The 19,619-nt window shown below is 37.1% G+C and overlaps 1 long non-coding RNA gene across 1 annotated transcript in view; it reads left to right on the top strand.

Moving 5' to 3' along the window:
• Positions 1-330: 330 nt before the first annotated feature.
• Positions 331-19,619, top strand: part of LOC137487442 (uncharacterized) — a 112,642-nt gene continuing 93,353 nt past the window's right edge. The window contains exon 1 of the long non-coding RNA XR_015506392.1: positions 331-603. This is a non-coding gene — a long non-coding RNA (uncharacterized LOC137487442). The remainder of the gene's footprint in view (positions 604-19,619) is intronic.

A 19,619-nucleotide genomic window follows, 5' to 3' on the forward strand; every position in this document is an offset into this window, starting at 1 on the left:
AACACACTTGAACAAGCTAATCAGTGTCTTAAAGATCACTAGAAATCTATAAGCAGGTGTGTTTGATTTGAGCTGGAGCTAAACTGTGCAGGACACCGGCCCTCCAGAACTGAGTTTGCTCACCCCTGCTACAGATGGCCAGTGCCGATTTGTTTGTGAATAAGTCTCAGTTAAGAACGACTTATGTGAACCCTCGATATCCCTTTGTCTCAATGTGCATATCCATCTTTCTGATCTAAATAGTATATAACATTTAATATTTAATAATTTAGAGTGGACAGTATGCACGTTGGTGCAGGCACTGTTATCAGGCATGCAGCCTCTGAAATCAGACTCAACCTATCGACCAATCACAACGTCAAGGTATGCATTTGTTACCATGGACACCATTTGAAATTCAACGGTTTTTCATAGTGTTAAGGGCTTCAGTTACTTTATAAAACCAAAGTTAACGTATATTAAAATGCTTTATCTACAGTTTTTTCTTCAACCGAATAAACAAACAGGAAGATTTGTTCTAGCGGTCTCAAGATAAAGGCTAAACTTCTAAACTTTGACAGAGATGATGGTAACGAAGGAAAACAACTCAGAAAAACGCTACAGGTAACGTTAATTTAGCCTACTGAGATATTGAACCTAGTTACACTTGAATGAAAGTTACACTTTTCACCAGAAGTCTAATTGAGTCTAATGTTATTGGATTAAGTTACTTTAAAAAGGCAGAAAGATTTGTGTTAGCGGCCTCAATATAAAGGCTAAACTTCTAGACGTTGACAGAGATGATGGTAATGAAGGAAAACAACTCGGATAAACGCTACACAAAACATTAACTTAGTCATTGAACATACACTCAAATAAAAGTTAAACATTCCACCAACAGTCAGTAGTCTAATCGAGCTTAATGTTATTAAGTTACTTTAAAAAGACAGCAAGATTATTGTTATAAAGGCTAAACTTCTAGACTTTGACAGAGATAACTCATATGGTAATGAAGAAAAACAAACGCTACAGGTACGTTAACTCAATGAGATATTGAACATAAACTCAAATGAAAGTTACACATTTTACCAAAAGTCAGTAGTCTAATTGAGTTTAATGTTATTGGATTAAGTTACTTTAAAAAGACCAACAATGTTCAAAACTAGTTATTAAATGGCGTAGATATGCTGATCAACATTCAAAGGCTAAAGTAGACAGAAACAGATGTTACTTTGCGATCTTAATACGTCTTCAGAAGAATCTGTAGGTGTATGTTATTAATACATAGAGTACAACCTTCGTTTTCTGCTGCTTTAATAAAGCAATATGTGGAATCCACTTTATTAAGTGTTTAATCCACAGACTATCGTTTCTTTTTAGGTCAGCAGATGGCACACTCGACTCAAACCATACAGAATAAAACATGTCGCTTCATACAGATTTGAATCATTTGTGGAAGTATAATAGTATTTTTTTTCTCAAGTTAACAGTGCTTATTTTCTCTTAAACCAGGTTTACAGATATGTGTGCTGCTGATGTTAATTTTTAAGGAGGATTTGGCAGTTCTTATTGCAAATGTTGTGTGCATTGTCAAGTAGTAGTTTGTAGTAACTGAAGAAAACAAGTATGTCTAATTGATGTCTTATTGCAGTCACCACAGTCTGTTCTGCATTTCTAATTTTATTTTGTCTAAACTCAATTTTTGGCAGTCTGAAAACATCCATGAGGAGATTAAAACAGTATTGCGAGTAAAGATTATTATAAGAGTTGAATTTTGTCTCTGTTAGAAAAAAAGGAAATCCAGTTGATTTCTCTATAGGGTGACGCGGTGTTGCAGTAGGTAGTGCTGTTACCTCACAGCACGTCGCTGGTTCGAGCATCGGCTGGGACATTTGGCATTTCTTTGTGGCGTTTCAATTGTTCTCCCCGTGTTCGCATGGGTTTCCCCCACAAGTCCAAAGACGTGGTATAAGTAAATTGGGTAAGCAAAAATTGGTCGTAGCGTATGTGTGAGAGTGAGTGTGTATGGATGTTTCCCAGAGACGGGTTGCGGCTGGCAGCGCATCCTTGGCGTGGAACGTGCTGGATGAGTTGAGCGGTTCATTTTTGAATCATGGAATGCCTTGGGGGGGAGGGCATGTCTAATTTCTTCATTTGTTTTAGCATCCAACGATCCAATCAGTTCCCAAATGACAAAATCAAACCAATTTTTGAGCATTTCAAATGAATGTACTCCACGATATGTGGAAATTGACAATCTTAACTTTTGAATCATTTTGACTTTAATTGATGGTATACAGTTAAAGTCAGAATTATTAGCCCCCCCAATTTCTGTTTAACGGAAAGTAGATTTCTCCTGAGACCCAAATAATTTTTTTTCTTTTTTTTTCTTCTGTGATTTCCTACATCCTTTTGGTAAAAAAAATCTACAATTTAGAGTTTTTACACTTGTTTTTATTTTTAATTTTACAGCATGTCCACTGTAGTGGACCACACGACCATTTTAGTTCAAAACGAGAGCCAAACTCAGACAACAAAACTGTACAGGATATGGCTGTACAGGAATATTAATCCAATATTAATTTAACAAAAACAAAACACAAGCCATTTTTTTCTTTTGTATTGAAATTCCTGAAACAGTTTAGTCTGAAAGAGAATCGAACTCAAAATAACAAAACAAAAAAAGAAGTGATGTTAATCCAAAACAAATTCAACATAAAAGCGATTTAAAACTGATTGTCATTTTCTAATTGTCTCTAATTGTCTGATTGTGAGACTCTCAACTATTTTATAAAGAATCCTCTCTGCTTCAGTTCTGCCCCCTACAACATGCAGTCATTAATTACATTAAAATGGTCCTGGTGTCCACTATAGTGGACATTTAAAAAAGGATGATATTTTGAAACACAATCAAGTTAACAATTTTAAAAGCTAAATGTATGGTTCGTGACACTTTAATAAGCAAATATATATGTAATAAAACATTTAAAAAGCTCAATTTTACATGCCTCTCTCCTTCCCAGAAAATGTGCTTTTTTTTTTGTATGTCGGCCATTTTGGATGCAGTGTAAGAAGTGGTTCCTAGCATGCCAGCCAGTCAAATGACATATCACTAGAAAGCCCAGTATGCCCTCTGAATAGTACAACAGAACTTGACAGAGTAGCTCAAAAAAGTCAAAGAAAATTCATGAAAACGCAATGTCCACTACAGAGGACATAAGTCAATGGGTGGGGTCTCAGGATGTTATTTTATCTTTGCCATGATGACAGTAAATAATATTTGACTAGGTATTTTTCAAGACACTTCCATATACCTTAAAGTGACATTTAAAGGTTTAACTAGGTTAACTAGGCAGGTTAGGGTAATTAGGCAAGTTATTGTATAGTGATGATTTGTTCTGTAGACTGTCAAAAAATAGCTTAAAGGGGCTAATAATTTTGACCTCAATTTAAAAAAAAAAAATTTTAAATTAAAAACTGCTTTTATTCTAGCCGAAATAAAACAAATAAGACTTTCTCCAGAAGAAAAATTATTATCAGACATACTGTCAAACTTTCCTTGCTCTGTCAAACATCATTTGGGAATAAAAAAAATAAAAATAAATAATTCAAAGGCAGGCTAATAATTCTGACTTTAACAGTGTGTATTTTTACTCCTCTATTTACAATAATTCAACTTTTCAACATGTTAAACATTCAACATGTTTAATTTGCGCATAAATAATTACATTACATGTGATACAGTGAAAAAAATCCACCAATCAAGGATCTGCATTAGCCCTGCCCATTCCCATGAAGCAATAATTGTGTCTGCCTCGCTACTCTCTCAAAATACTTTAATATCAGTTCATATTTTAATATATTTCATTATACAGGAAATTATGCATTTTATAGATGCAATAAAAAAACTTTAAATAATTTTAAAATTGTTCTTATAACATTTTAAAATGTTTTTTTATTCCCCTTGTAGCTGCTTTAGGTTTATTCATTGCTCTGCAGTTTTTTTTGTAAGTGACTTTTTTTAATGTTTAAAAAGTTAATAAATGCTGGTAAAAAGTGAATAGAACTCCTAAGTGATTATAGCGAACACTAAGAATGTTTGAGCAACTTCATCATAGCATTGCCTTTCAAGAATCGTAAAAATGCTTGTGTTTTGAGAAGTTTAGATTTTGTTTTGGAATTACAGTGAGTTGGAAAGATTGGGGGGAAAAAAAGAACCAGGAAGAGGCGTGGCAGCTCATTATCCCATTCCTATACATTTAACCATACCAATTAAAAATAATGAGATTCTTAATGAACTCTCCTCATCACTCTTTAACTTCTGTCAGTCTCAAACCCTTTCAGACTTCAGATGTATTTATTCAGTTTTTTTCTTGCGATTTAAACTGAAAAGTCCTTCACTGTTACACACACACACACACACACACACACACACACACACACACACACACACACACACACACACACACACCTGATAGCTAGCTTTGAACAGTGAGTCTGTGAAGTGTTTCTGTCTGAATGCTGGTGAATGTTGGCCTGTTTTTGTTCTTTTATTTGAGAAACTTCACATCTCCCATCATGCACTACAGGAGGGTTTATCAGAGTTTAAATGAATAAGACATTTTAGTCACACAAGCTGGGTATTGTTGTTGCATGTTTTCACTTTTGCAGTTAATTGTCCGTTTTTTATCTGGCTTCAAATATTAATGTTTTTTTTAATGACAATTAAAGTGCGCAAATGAAATTGTACATATAGTTGAAATCAGAATTATCAGTTCCCCCTATTTATTTTTCTCCCAAACTCTGTTTAACAAAGAGCAGATTTTTTCAACACATTTCTAATCATAATAGTTTTAATAACTCATTTCTAATAACTGATTTAATGTCAGGTTTGAGGTGAGTTGTCTAAATTGCACCCAGTAAGCTGAACTGGCGCTCTAGGCGAACGGCAATCACACCACCCTCAACCCAAAAGTGCATTCTCTGTTTTTGAATGTTTTGGTGTTGTGTCCTCTGAGGAGAAGGGTAGTGTGTGTGTGTGAGAAAAGAGCAGGTAGAGTGTGACGGGCTAGGAGATCTCCTCGCCAGTTCTTGGAGTTTTTGCTCAGTAAAATAGTTAGTCGTCAGTATTTTCAAGTCCATCGTCTGTATTTACATCCACCCACTGGCAGCTAAAATCCAGGCCTTACACTATGAAGCGTGTATGCACTGTGGCTACTTCTATATTGTTGATTAGCTGCTGGGCATTTTCAGCCTTCTCGAGCTGAAGGCTGTCAGTATCGACCAATCGCAACAGACTTGTCATCGGTCCAATCAGCGCAGATTAGCTTCGCGCTAAGGAGGGGTTTGGGAACAAATGAATCACTGGACGATTTATATGGGAGTCGGTGGGATAATTGGGTAAAAATAAATGCAGATTATAAGACCATGAAAGTGTTTTTGACCTTGCATGCATAGACTATTGTTGGAGACCCTTACAATTAAAATATGACCCTATTTTATGTATAATAGGGGCTTTTTAATGTTGCGAAAAAAGAAGGTATATTAGAAGGCAAGATAATGAGACCTAAAATGCGCTGAAGGAGGCTCAAATATATGCTCGGTGTCATTTAAAATGAATCAAGGCAGCTAGTGTATCAACAAATATAGAAAGCTGACTTCAGTGTAATGGTTCACGTCTGCTGTAGTCCTTCACATTTGACTGCAGCAGCACACATTAGTGGTCTACATCACTTAGGCTGGCATCTCATTTGGGTTCACAGTGGTTGGCGTCTTTTCTATTTAATTTACCTGCCATGCCGTTGCCAGTGTTTGCTTTAGGAATAATAAGCGTGGTGTAGATGGCATGGCAGAGATCTGTGTGTTTGTGTGGCTTGGCAGCAGTGAGAGAAAACCTCTGTAGGCCAGCCTGTGATTTTCTCTATTGGTTTGGCATCAGTCTTATGCAATGTTGTCATTAGAGTTTTAAGCTACTGTTGCTGCTGTTTAGACGGCAAATTTACACTTTTAATCTCATGAGGGAGCTGCTGTGATTTATTATAGGCGGTTCATAAGGTCGTTTTTTCTGAGTAGTAATTTTTGCTGAAATGTTGTTATTCGTTTTTTGTGGCAACCTATTTACATGTTCTATTACTTTTTGGAAGTTATGGGGTAAAAAAAGAGATTCCAGCACCGCTAGAGATAAGACAGATACATTTACTAATCAATTTATAATATATACACTCACTGGCCACTTTATTAGGTACACCTAACTAGTACCGGGTTAAACCACCTTTTGCTTTGAGAACTGCCTTAATCCTTTTTGACATAGATTCAACAGGGTACTGGAAATATTCCTCAGAGATTTTATTCCATATTGACATTTCAGCATCACGCAGTTACATTTGTCGGCTGCACATCCATGATGCGAATCCTCCCGTTCCACCTCATCCCAAACGTGCTCTATTGGATCAAGAACTGGTGACTGTGGAGGCCATTTGAGTACAGTAAACTCATTTTCATGTTTAAGAAACCAGTCGCAGATGATTCCCAGTGATGGGTTGCAGCTGGAAGGGTATCCACTATTTAGAACATATGCTGGATAAGTTGGCGGTTCATTCCACTGTGGAGACCCCAGAATAAAGAATGAGACTAAGCCGAAAAGAAAAGGAATGAATGAATATGCAATGCACACACTTGAAAGCTCAATACATTAAAACTGCTCAGAATGCAGATGAAAGCGTATATTCCAAGGAAGCGAACGCATATCTTAAAAATATAGAAGTGGATGTCTTATTTTATGCTAGGCTAATTGACTTCGAAATCAACCCTTCCAAACATATCCATAAGCTCTCCTCAAGTGTAGTCTCTATAAAATGCTTTTTCATAAAACGTCTTTATCAGCTAATCACAGATGAAGTGTGGGAACCCTGTTTTGAGCTCACTAACTAGTGTGGTCTCCCTCCAGGTGGTCTGTGTTCTTTTATCGAACGAGGAAAAAGAAGAAAAAGCCTTCAAACTGGGAGGCAGTATACAGAGCCTCGGATAAGACAGGGAGGACGGTTGCCATAGAAACAGTGTTCCTCGTCTTTATTCCGATCTGCGTCATCTGTATTCCTCAGACAGACTGTAGGATTGAGCTGCATCCTCCCTTTCTCTGCTTTGTCAGGAATGGATAGTGTTACAAGTGAAAAAAGAAAATTGGTTTTTATTGCCACCTGTTTGGGCTTACAGCAGTTACTTAAACTTTTATTCATGGTTCTGGCAATGTCTGTTTACACTTGGAATGGCAGTATCCAAACATTTTCACTACTGACCATTGTTTAAATTAGCAATCAATTAATCAATGCAAATTAAGTGTTTAGAGCGTGTGACTGTAGTATTGGGATCTAACCATACTAGTTAGGCCAGGATAATGGAAACTGAAGCCTGGTTTATACTCGATGCATCCATCCACTAGTTAGCTTGAGTGTGCGCGGCGAATGTGACGTCATCGCAGTGTTGGCGTAGATTCACTTTGGTGCGTGTGACATCATTTTGTAATGCGTATATTTTGTGGAAAGGTTTTCCAAGGCTTTTTAACCAAATATTTTGAAAAGTTTTTTATTAGGGCTGTGCAGTTAATCGAAAATTCAGTTTCGATTGCGATTTTGACCTCTAATGATTGTGAAAAAAATATTAATCGAGATAAAGCGATTACTGCGTCATATACCGCCCCTTTCCAGCTGTACACATTTGTTGCTCTGCTCAGTTTCATGTGTAATTTACTAAAAGCATGTAGTGTAATGTAACTTTTGCAGCAGGGGATGTTGAAAGTCAAAAAAAAAAAAAAGACATGTAAAAGTGAAACCATAAATCAGAACGGTACTGTTTTTAAAGCTGCCGACTGTTTTTATCATTAATCAAACAACAAAAGGATAAAATCACTTACTGCTCTGACTGAAGGACTTTTGTTGCTATAATTATTATTTTTTTCTTACAGTGAAGATGCTTAAAACACAGTTTGTTTTTATTCTATTGTATTTATTTCCATTTCCTTATTTACAGGGAGGAAAACAACTGCATATACTAAGTTAAAGTCAAAATTAATAGCCCTCCTAAATTATTAGCACCCCCCCCCCCATTTCTGTTTAACAGAAAGAAGTTTTTTTCAAGACATTTCTAAACATAATAGATTTAATAACTCATTTCTAATAATTGATGATTACAGCACATAATATTTTACTACATATTTTTCAAGATACAAGCATTCAACTTAAAGTGGGATTCAAAGGCTTTATTAGGGTAATTATGCAAGTCATTGTTTAATGTTGGTTTCTTCTGCAGACAATAAAAAAAAACATATGGCTAAGGGGGCTAATAATAATGGTCTTAAATTCATTCATTCATTTTCTTGTCTATCTATATTTGAGTCCCTTTATTAATCCGAGGTCACCACAGGGGAATGAACCGCCAATTTATCCAGCACATTTTTATGCAGCAGATGCCCTATCAGCCACTACCCATACGTTTTCTTTTAGCCTCATATTTTGATGTTGCCGCCATGTTGCATGTTGTCTGATCCAATCAGATAAGAGGAATCGAAATGCAATATGGTGTTTACAACTTCACAGAGAAGGTTGCATTCAAAGACTTAAAAACACAAACTGTTTCTCGATTCTAAGACTGTATTTGCATGCAATTGACAAATAGTATTAGACAAATTGAAATTTAGTGACACTATTGGGCCAGTAACGATTCTGTCAACTGTCTCGAGCATCTCTCACACTAGCCCCGGGCCATCGGGCAGTCCTTATTGTCGAGCCCTGAAATGGTTAAAGCTTTAATGCTTTATTTTGGTAAAAGTATTTCTTTGTGGACATTTTTCTCAGACCGGCATACATTTTATTAGATCAGTCTTTTTTCTTCAACATTCGAGGCTTTGGAATTTCTTGAGTCAGTCATGAACTGGCGCACTATACTGCACTGTTTGGGTGCTTTTTTTCTTCTTCTTCAGCATGCCAAACTGGCTTTCTCTTCATCTCTGTCACTTTAAAAAGACTATTGATAGATTGCAGACCTCATATTAGTGTCAAATCGCTGTTTTTTCTTCCTCCACGATATCTCATGAAAGCATGAATGGGGGGCATAGGAATGTTGCCAGCGGCGTTGGACCCATGTTTGCCACTGAGGAATCCTGGGAATGCTTCCTCTAATCAGTGGAGAATGGCATACAAAGAGTCTCTTTTCCTCTCCTCTTAAGCCCTGAAGGCAGAGACACCATTTTTCCAGGATTTCGTGGCTATTGTGTGTGTCTCGAGTGCTCTGAAAGATGAGAATGTGTTTGGGAAGTTTAAGCTGTTTTGAACCGCTCAGAGATGGAGTTTATCCTCAAAGCTATTCAGCGATCAGAGATTTCAGGATCTTTTCCAGTCTGATAAATGGTATTTGATTATTACACATATCAAGTTCTGCTTCATCTGCTGTAATGTGTTTACACAGGGAATCAGTGTAGGCATGTGCCTGCAGCTTTCATTGGAGATTCAAACAGATGGTTCACCCAAAGTTAAACATTTGTCATTTACTCATCTCTGTTGATTCAGCTCTAAATGTTTTTTTTATTTCATGATATGAAGTACACTACCTGATATAGTTTTGTCATATATCCTAATTTTAATGACAAGAAGTAATTACTTGACTTCTAGTTGATCTTTTGGTATCAGAAGTGACTTATATGAAAGGCAAAGGCCTCAAGATTTTGCTTATTTTACCAAAATTAAATATGATCATGCCTTGATTTTTAAATATTTCATTAGGACAGTGAGGTCTGACTTTTCTTAGACAAAAGTTTTGTCACTGAACAGAAATAATGTCCAGTATAAAATATAAAGTCATGCTGCAGTGGAAACAGAATGAATATTGTGCATTACTCCCATGAGCTTGGAGGACTGCATCCATACATCTCTGCACTGACTCAAATCACTTATTAATAAAGTCATCTGGAACGGCAAAGAAAGCGTTCTTGCAGGACTCCCGGAGTTCATCAAGATATTTTGGATTCATTTTCAATGACTCCTCCATCATCTTACCACAGATATGTTTAAAATATTCATGTCTGGTGACCTTGATCTTTACTTTCAGGAGCTATATATATATATATATATATATATATATATATATACCATTCCCTTATATATATATATATATATATATATATATATATATATATATATATATATATATATATATATATATATATGTATACATGTGTGTATATATACATATATATACACATGTATATATATATATATATATGTATATATATATATATATATATATATATATATATATATATATATATATATATATATATGTGTGTGTGTGTGTGTATATATATATATGTATATATATATGTGTGTGTGTGTATATATATATATATATATATATATATATATATATATATATATATATATATATATATATATATATATATATATATCATCCGGGGTTTTGTTCACGAGTGGGGGAAGGATAGAACGTGAGATTGACAGGCGGATTGGTACAGTGGCAGCAGTAATGCGGTCGATGTACCGGCCCGTTGTGGTGAAGAAGGAGCTGAGCCGAAAGGCAAAGCTCTCGATTTACCGGTCAATCTACGTTCCTACTCTCACCTATGTTCATGAGCTTTGGATCATGCCCGAAAGGACAAGATCTCGGATAAAAGCGGCCGAAATGAGTTTCCTTCGAAGGGTGGCAGGGCGCACTCTTATGGATAGGGTGAGGAGCTCTGACACCCGGGAGGAGCTCGGAGTAGTGTCGCTGCTCCTCCACATCAAGAGAAGTCAGCTGAGGTGGCTCGGGAATGCCTCCTGGACGCCTACCTAGGGAGGTGTTCCAGGCATGTCCCACTGGGAGGCGGCCTCGGGAAAGACCCAGGACATGCTGAAGGGACTATGTCTCTCGGCTGGCCTGGGAACCCCTCGGGATCCCCCCGGAGAAGCTGGAGGAAGTGTCTGGGGATAGGGAAGTCTGGGGTTCTCTTCTAAGACTGCTGCTCCCGCGACCCGGCCCCGGAAAAGCGGCAGAAGATGAATGAATGTACATCATATCCACTGAAAAAGAAAAAGTCTATTTCTATCATTCTATTCCATAATCTGGTGCTAATTAGGTAGATTTGAGTTATTTAAAGAACTATTTTACTTATTAATCACATTACATTAGCTCTGAAAATGATTGCTGGGATTTTTTTATGTCAGTGTCCTGCTTTATAATGCTGTGGACTCCCCTATTATCTCAGACTTGGATCCTCTTTAAAAGTAATGGTTAATGTTACAGTCTGACGTCGTTAAGCTAAATGCATAATTCTGTGAAGATAAATTTAATATCGAAATTATTCTCATAGTAGTCGGTCAATCAAGCTAGCATACGCGTTTATTATCTTAAATAATCAGATGGAAAAATCCTAGACCATGCCTCAGGATTGTAAATCAAATCCTTCATAAAAGCAGATTCTTGTGATAACACAATAGAGCCTGGACCACACACACACACAGTCTGTGTAGTGTGTATGTCCTCAGGGAATGTCAGCCCTTGTGTCACGGCACTCGTTTATCAGAGAGAGAGAGAGTCTGAGATAATGAAACCATGTCTGTGAATATGATGGATGAAGAAATGTGAAATCTGAGCATGCTCTGCACGTTCTCTCTTTCTCCGGCTGCCAGATAAACCACAGAGTGAGAGGACAAGAGACAAGAAAATAAAAAATGGAAGGAAACAAGATGGAAGGAGTTTTCTGATATGTCTAACTCTTATATGATGGACCTTTTAAATGCAGGATTTATTATTGCATGCATGTTATGCTACATCTATTTGGCTAACATGCATCACTTCTCTTTGTCAAGCTGTTTTAACTTCTAACTCAAGATGTTAATAAATTGCTAAAGATTTTGTTTGGCCATTTAAACATTTGAGGTAACTTTTTTTCATATTTATTAATATTATTAATGATATTATTATTATTTTTCAAATAAAAAAATGTGGTAAAACATATAAGGTAATAAAAACAATCATATTTAAAATAAATTAAATCATGAATGAATTTATACTGATCAGTATTAATTATTGATTTTAAAGTAAATATAGTATAAACCATCATCATATACTGTAATCTGATCCTACAAAAATGCTTTGGGTTGCATAGTTCAATTATGTTTTAATATATCTTAAATTATTGTAATCTGTATTAATATTTCACAATGTTACTGTTTTTACTATACTTTTGATCAAATAAATGTGGCCTCGGTGGGCATAAAACACTTGCCTTTGCTTTCAAACAGACCACAGAACCTTTATTTTTAGGGAAAACCACAGGGATGCTTCCTGCTCCATGTTTTCCTTTTTTTTTTCAAACTTCAGAAGATGTCTAGTACATGTTATGTTTTTACATGCAGCGCATCAAATAACATATTTATGGGAATCCAGCACACTCTTTGCAATTGAATAATTATGGTAAACCAAATCACATTTTCTGCCATTGTTAAAATTATTATATTTATTTTTTTAAGTGCCTGCCAACTGAAGAGTAAAGCATACTTATATACTTGCCAGTGTAAATTTTTGCCTGCATTTGATGATTACCAAGTGTTAATATTAAAGTTGTCATGATACATGAGTTAAAATTGTGCTTTTTCCCCTGCACCATGATGTACATCTACTTCAAATGATGCTGAAATGAGAAAAAAAGTAGTGTGATGCACAATTTTGTACTTTGGGAACTGATTGAATTTTTGGAGGATGGGAATTGTTAACAAAACGAAAGAAGATTGATGAATGAATGAAGCAGAAACGGCACACTCTGATAGCCCGCCCCAAATGACTGATGGCCCTGCCCTAAATTACTGATAGCCCCGCCCTAAATTACTGATCACCTCGCCTTGAAGAACTGATAGCCCCTACCCAAAAGACTGATACCCCCACCCTAAATCACTGATAGCCCCACCCTAAATTCTTGATATAGCCTCACCCTAAAGGACTGAAACTCCACCCCAAAGGACTGATAGCCATGTCCTAAATGACTGGTAGTCCCGCCCTAAATTACTGATTGCTCCTCCCTAAATTACTGATAGCCCGACCCTAAAGGACTGATAGCACTGCCTTAAATCACTGATAGCCTCTCCCTAAATTACTGATAGCCCCACCCTAAATTACTGAAAATTCTGCCCTTATTGGCTGATGGCCCTGCTCTAACTGATTGATAGCTCCACCATAAAATACTGATAGCCCTGCCCTAAATGACTTATAGCCCGCCCTAAATTACTGAAAGCGATTCCCTAATTGACCGATGGTCCTGCTTCAAATCATTGATAGCTCCGCCATAAATTACTGATAGCCCCGCCCTAAATGACTTATAGCCCCGCCCTGAATAACTGATAGCCCCGCCATACATGACTGATAGCCCAGCCATAAAAGACTGATGGCCCAACAGTAAATGACTGATAGACCCACCTTAAATTAGTAATAGCCTCACCCTAAATGACTGACAGCCCCACCCTAAATTATTGATATAACCTTACCCTATAAAGGACTGATAACCCTGCCCAAAATTACTGATAGCCCTGTCCTAAATGACCTATAGCCCTGCCCTTAATTACTGATCGCCTCGCCTTAAAGGACCGAATGCCCCACCCCAAATGACTGATAGTGCCACCCTAAATTACTGATAACCTCACCCTAAAGGACTGATAGACGTCCCTTAAATGACTAATAGACCCACTCTAAATTACTGAAAGCCTCACCCTAACGCAGTGATAGCCTTGCCCCGAAGGACTGATAGCCCTTTCCTAAATGACTGATTGCCCTGCCCTACATGACTGATAGCCCCACACTAAATTACTGATAGCCTCGGCCTAAAGAACTGATAGCCATGCCCCAAATGACTGATAGCCCCGCCCCTAAATTAGTGTTAGTCCCACTCTAAGTTACTGATAGGTTCACCCTAAATTAGTGATAGCCCCGCCCTAAAGTCTGATAGACCCACCCTAAAGAACTGATAGCCAAGTTTTAAATGACTGATAGCACTGCCCTAAATTACTGATTGCCCCGCCCTAAAGGACTGATAGCCACACCCTAATTTACTGATAGCCCCACCCTAAAGGACTGATAGTCATAATCCAAGTTACTAATAGCCCTGCCCCGAATGACCGATGGCTCCACCCAAAAGGCATTCCATGTGACCGAAAGTAAAGAAGGTTGTGATTTTTGATTAAAGATTCTGCGAGCAAATAATTTTTTACAAAACAGTGAAGTGCAGACACATCGTTCATAACCAACACTACTCTATACTGTACATCAGGGCTGCACAACCCTGTTCCTGGAGATTTACCTTCCTGCAGAGTTTAGCTACAACCCTGATCAAACGCAACTAAACCAACTAAATAGGATCTGAAAGAGAATTTAAAGACATGTGAGTTTGATTAAGGTTGCAGAGGAGCTCCCTTATGGGAGCTGCCATGTTGAGATCACATGACCAGCCGTGCCTTGCGTGTCTCCCTTTAATTAAAGAAATGCAAATCTTTTTGTGAACTTGTCATGAAACGTTGATATTTTCCACAGAATATCAGCTTGATATGTTGTGCATCGTGCAAACATCTGATAAAGGCCAGCGCTGCTCCAGATGCTAATGCTGTTGCACTGGTCGTTTAGGGAAATGAATTGAAGTTAATGAGGATATGGATTTAGAGTACAATAGAATGTGCTAATGGACGCAACACAGCTGCTCCATATGTGATTATCTGTGCCTGCTTTAGCTGCACACACACAGAAACACACATGGAGATGTTTAATCGTGTCATTAAGGCCACTCACATGTGAAGGATGGAAAAATGCAGTGTTTTTCACACACAAATGATGGAATTATTTGCTCATAAAGGCAGATTTCCCCACTGACCGCGTCTCCAACATCTGCTATGCATTACGCGCGCCCTCTCTCTGACTTTTCTCTCTCTATCTGTGCGTCTGTTATTCTTTCGTCTTATCTCTGCACTCTTTCCTCATCACATGATCAGCAGATGAAGGCCTGTGTCCTTTTCTTTCTTTCCAAGTCTTCCTCTCTCTGATGTAGCGTCTCCCATTGATTGTTTATTCCCATTTCATCTTCTTCTTTCTTTATTGTGTGTCTCTCTCATCTTTTGTTCCTTCAGTGAATGAACATTGTGTTGGAGGTTGATGTGTTTCAGTCTCAAGGTTTCATCTGCAGAGGGTCTGTGTTTGGATTTTTGAAGCATGTTTTATTTTCTTATAAGTGTTACTGTCATTGTCATCCTTCTTGGTTGAGGAAAAATATCATTTATATTCATTTCAGTAATATTATCGACTAACAATATTCTAATGCTTATATGATTTAGGTTGAATACAGTTTGTAAAGTAATATTTTCTGTTTTTTAGTATTATATATTCAGTGCATTCAGAAAGTATTCATAGTGCTTCACTTTTTCCACATTTTTATGGTACAGCCTTATTCCAAAATGAATTCAATTCATTTATTTCCTCACAATTAAAATTCTACACACGAAACCCCATAATGACAATGTGAAAAAAATTCTTTTTTTTTGAAATTGTTGCAAATTTATTAAAAATAAAAAACCTGAAAATCACAAGTACATCAGTATTTACAGCCTTTGCCGTGAAGTTCTAAATTGAGCTCAGGTACATTCTGTTTCCACTGATCATTCTTGAGATGTTTCAGCAGCTTAATTGGAGTTCACCTGTGGTAAACAGTTGATTGGACATGATTCGAAAAGGCATACACCTGTCTATATAAGGTCCCAGAGTTGACAGTGCATGTCAAAGCACAACCCAAGCATGAAGACAAAGGAATTGTCTGTAGACCTCCGAGAGACGATTGTGTCAAGGCACAAGACTGGGGAAGGTTACAGAAACATTTCTGCTGCTCTGAAAGTTCAAATGAGTACAGTGGCCTCCATCATCCGTAAGTGGAAGATGTTTGAAACCACCAGGACTCTTCCTAGAGCTGGCCGGCCGTCTAAGCTGAGTGATCGGGGTGAAGGGCCTTAGTCACGGAGGTGATCAATAACCCAAAGCACACTCTGTCTGAGCTCCAGCATTCTTCTGTGGAGAGAGGAGAACCTTACAGAAGGACAACCATCTGTGCAGCAATCCACCAATCAGGCCTGTATGGTAGAGTGGCCAGACGGAAGCCACTCCCTGCCTGAATTTGCCAAAAGGCATCTGAAAGACTTTCAGACCATAAGAAACAAAATTCTCTGGTCTGATGAGACTAAAATTGAACACTTTGCAGTGAATGCCAGGCGCTACGTTTGGAGAAAACCAGGCACCGCTCATCACCAGGCTAATACAATCTCTTTAGTGAAACATGGTGGTGGCATGTGTAGTGATGTTTTTCAGCAGCAGGAACTAGAAGACTAGTCAGGATAGAGGGAAAGATGAATGCAGCAATGTACAGAGACATCCTGAATGAAAACCTGCTTCAGAGTGCTCTTGACCTCAAACTGGGGTGACGGTTCATCTTCCAGCAGGACCATGACTTAAAGCACACCGCCAAAATATCAATAGTAATCCTTGTTTACTATATTGGTATTGTGTGTAGTATTGTGAATAAATAAATGAATTGAATCCAATGTGGAATAAGGCTGTAACATAAAAAAGTGGAAAAAGTGAAGAGCTATAAATACTTTTATAAAAATTGAAAAATTGTCACAAACACAATAAACTGCACCTTAGTACCAATCAGAGCAGAGTAGGCTTTTTTAAAGGCAGAGCTTAGGGAGATTAAATGATTGAATGAATTATTTCAGCCACTGTGAGCACAGAATGAAAGCTTAGGATATTATCATTTATTTATTTATTTATTTTTCTTTGGATTAGTGTAAACTTTTGTGTAAAAAAAAAAAAAACTTTTCCAAAAAAATTACCCTGGAAATAGGAAAATAAGTGCACTTGTTTTGTCATCCAGTTTCTAAAAGGTCTACAATGAAAAAGTAATGATCAACTTGTTTAAATTCAGCTCATATAAATTTGTTTACAACCACTTACCTTAAAAAATGTAGTAAATCCAATAAATATATATTTTTGTGTGATAATAATAATGAGTGATGCCCACATGAAGAGAGAGACAAAGAAGAACGAACAAAGATTCATCACAACAGAAACAGTCACTTGGCCTGCCGCTGTGTGTTTAGTGTGTGGTTTCCATTCAGAGGAAATTAAATGTTGTGTTAAAAAACTCTTGTGTGTTTTGCTATTTAAGATCTTCGCCAGCTAATTAAAATCTGTCTGAATAGTAGAAATTATTAGAAGTGTGTTGTCAATTGTATCTCTCTCTCTCTCTCTCTGGGTGGTTTTACAGTGCAAAATGTAATGCCACACAGGCCATGTATACGCAACACTTGAATAGTCATCGCAGTCAAGTGCTTTACTTTAAATAATTAGTGTAGTCAAAACATAAATTGACACAAAGGCCACATAGTTTGTTTTTTTATTTAGCAAAGATGCTTTATTTTTTCTATAGTTACGGTAAAGACATTTGTAATGTTACAAATGATTACAAATGATTCAAACATTTTAGAACAGATTTTTGCATGTTTTTTTAAAGAAGCCTCTTCTGCTCACCAAGCCTGCATTGATTTAAACAAAAGTATCTGAAATAGAAAGCCTCTTGTAACCAATGTCTTTATCATCACCCACTGCCAACTGACCCAGCTGGGGCTCAAACCAGCTATAGTGCTACGAAGACAATATTCACTACTGAATAATGTCTCAATGAAATGTTCAGGTAAAATTTTATAACAGCACTGGCATCACTTTAGCCCCTCTATATTTCTATTATATATTCTATTTCTATTGATTTGCTCATAATATGTAAATTAGCCTGTATGTTTTATTTGGTTTTATTTATACCATTTTGAATTAAAAAGTAGCAGTTTTATATATTTAATACATGGAAAAATGTACTTGAGGATAATATTTGAGTTTTTGAAGAAGTGTGCTTTGCTTTTATTTTCCTGATTTTTAAAAACAAAATTGTATTTTAAAATTACAGTTTATGTTAAGAATTAAAATACTTCATATAGCTGTGTTGAAACACAATATTTTTTCTATAGTATTGAAATAAATACCTTTTTAAAGGTTCAGGACACCCTGGAGTACTAAAAAAATCACAGATTTGTGTATTGAGCTTCAGTTAAGACACTGTTAGCACCTGTCAGCTTTAATTGTGTGGAACACTGGATAAATTTGAGCTTTTGTCTGCTAATTTTATCTTCCAGGTTTAAAATAATATTTGGTGTGGGATCAAAGTCGGTGACGTAGCGTGAATCTGCTAGTGGAGGGATGACATGTCAGTTACACGTTATTATTCATGCTTTCCGAAAGCAAGGCAGACCTGTGATCCAGTGACTGGGATGAAATGGGTCGTATGTGTTTGTTTCTGTGTTTGTTGCATGTTTTTCCCTGTGATACTGTCGGAGCCGATACAGCAAAGCTGTTGGTTTGCAGCAAGCATTTTTTGTCAGGAGACCTGTACGAGAATTGGAGAATGGCGGGCTTTGTCTTTTATCAGTTGAGTTTGTTACTATTCAGACACATCGCCTATACCCATGCTACTGCGTTTGCCTATGTTTAAAGTCCTCCGTATTAGCAGGGCTAATGGTTGAAATAGACAGGGCAAGAGCCCTGCTGCACTGCTATCCACTGTCTGCATTCAGACCCAGTGATTGAGGAGGGGAGAAGTCCTCATTTATAGTGTTTACATGTTTATCTTTATAATGATAGAACAAATTGTGGTTATGTGTATATGAATTTACGAATAAAATATGTAGCAGGGCATTAAATTACTGTTGATTTATTTGCATTTTACCTTGTAAACTATAAAATCATGGGTCTCCTCATGGTTTGTGTCTCATTTTGTGAGCCGACTGACAACAGTTGTTCGCTCCCTTCTTTTTCCCCTGCTTTGCCAGCCACACCCACTCCTCCCTCTGCTCGCAGAGCTCCACGCCCATCTCGGAGCATTTTCTGAAAAACTTCAGAGGTAGACTTGAACCGAAAGGGGGGTTTCATGACTCTTTAAATAGGATCATTTTACAAGTCCCCTAGAGTTAAACAGTTGGGTTTTACCACAGCTTAATATTGAACCAATCTCTGGGTCTGCTGGGGGCACTATTAGCTAAGCCTAAATCATTGAATATGATTAGACAATTAGCATCTTTTCCCAGAGATGGGTTGCAGCTGGAAGGGCATCCGCTGTGTAAAAAGTTGCTGGATAAGTTGGCGGTTCATTTCGCTGTGGCGACCCCGGATAAATAAATGGACTAAGCCGACAAGAAAATAAAGGCATGAATGAATTAGCATCTCGCTTTAAATATTTTTTCCTTTTAAAATGGATAGTTCACCCAAAAAATGTAAATTGTCATCATTTACTCAACCTTTCCTTGTTCCAAACCGTCTTTTTTTTCTTCTGTTGGACACAAAAGCTGAAAACCTGTAACCATTGACTTCCATAGTGTTTGTTTTTCCTTCTGTGGAAGTCAAAAGTTACAAGTAACTGATGTTAAATAAATATGGCTAATGATCAAAGAAACATTGACTTTCGTCATTTCTTTTCCTACTTTTAATTAACATTTGGGTTGGGTGGGTAATTCATTCAT

This window comes from Danio rerio, chromosome 13 (genome assembly GCF_052040795.2).
Source record: "Danio rerio strain M-AB ecotype USA chromosome 13, GRCz13ab, whole genome shotgun sequence".
In the NCBI taxonomy this organism is placed as follows: Eukaryota; Metazoa; Chordata; class Actinopteri; order Cypriniformes; family Danionidae; genus Danio; species Danio rerio.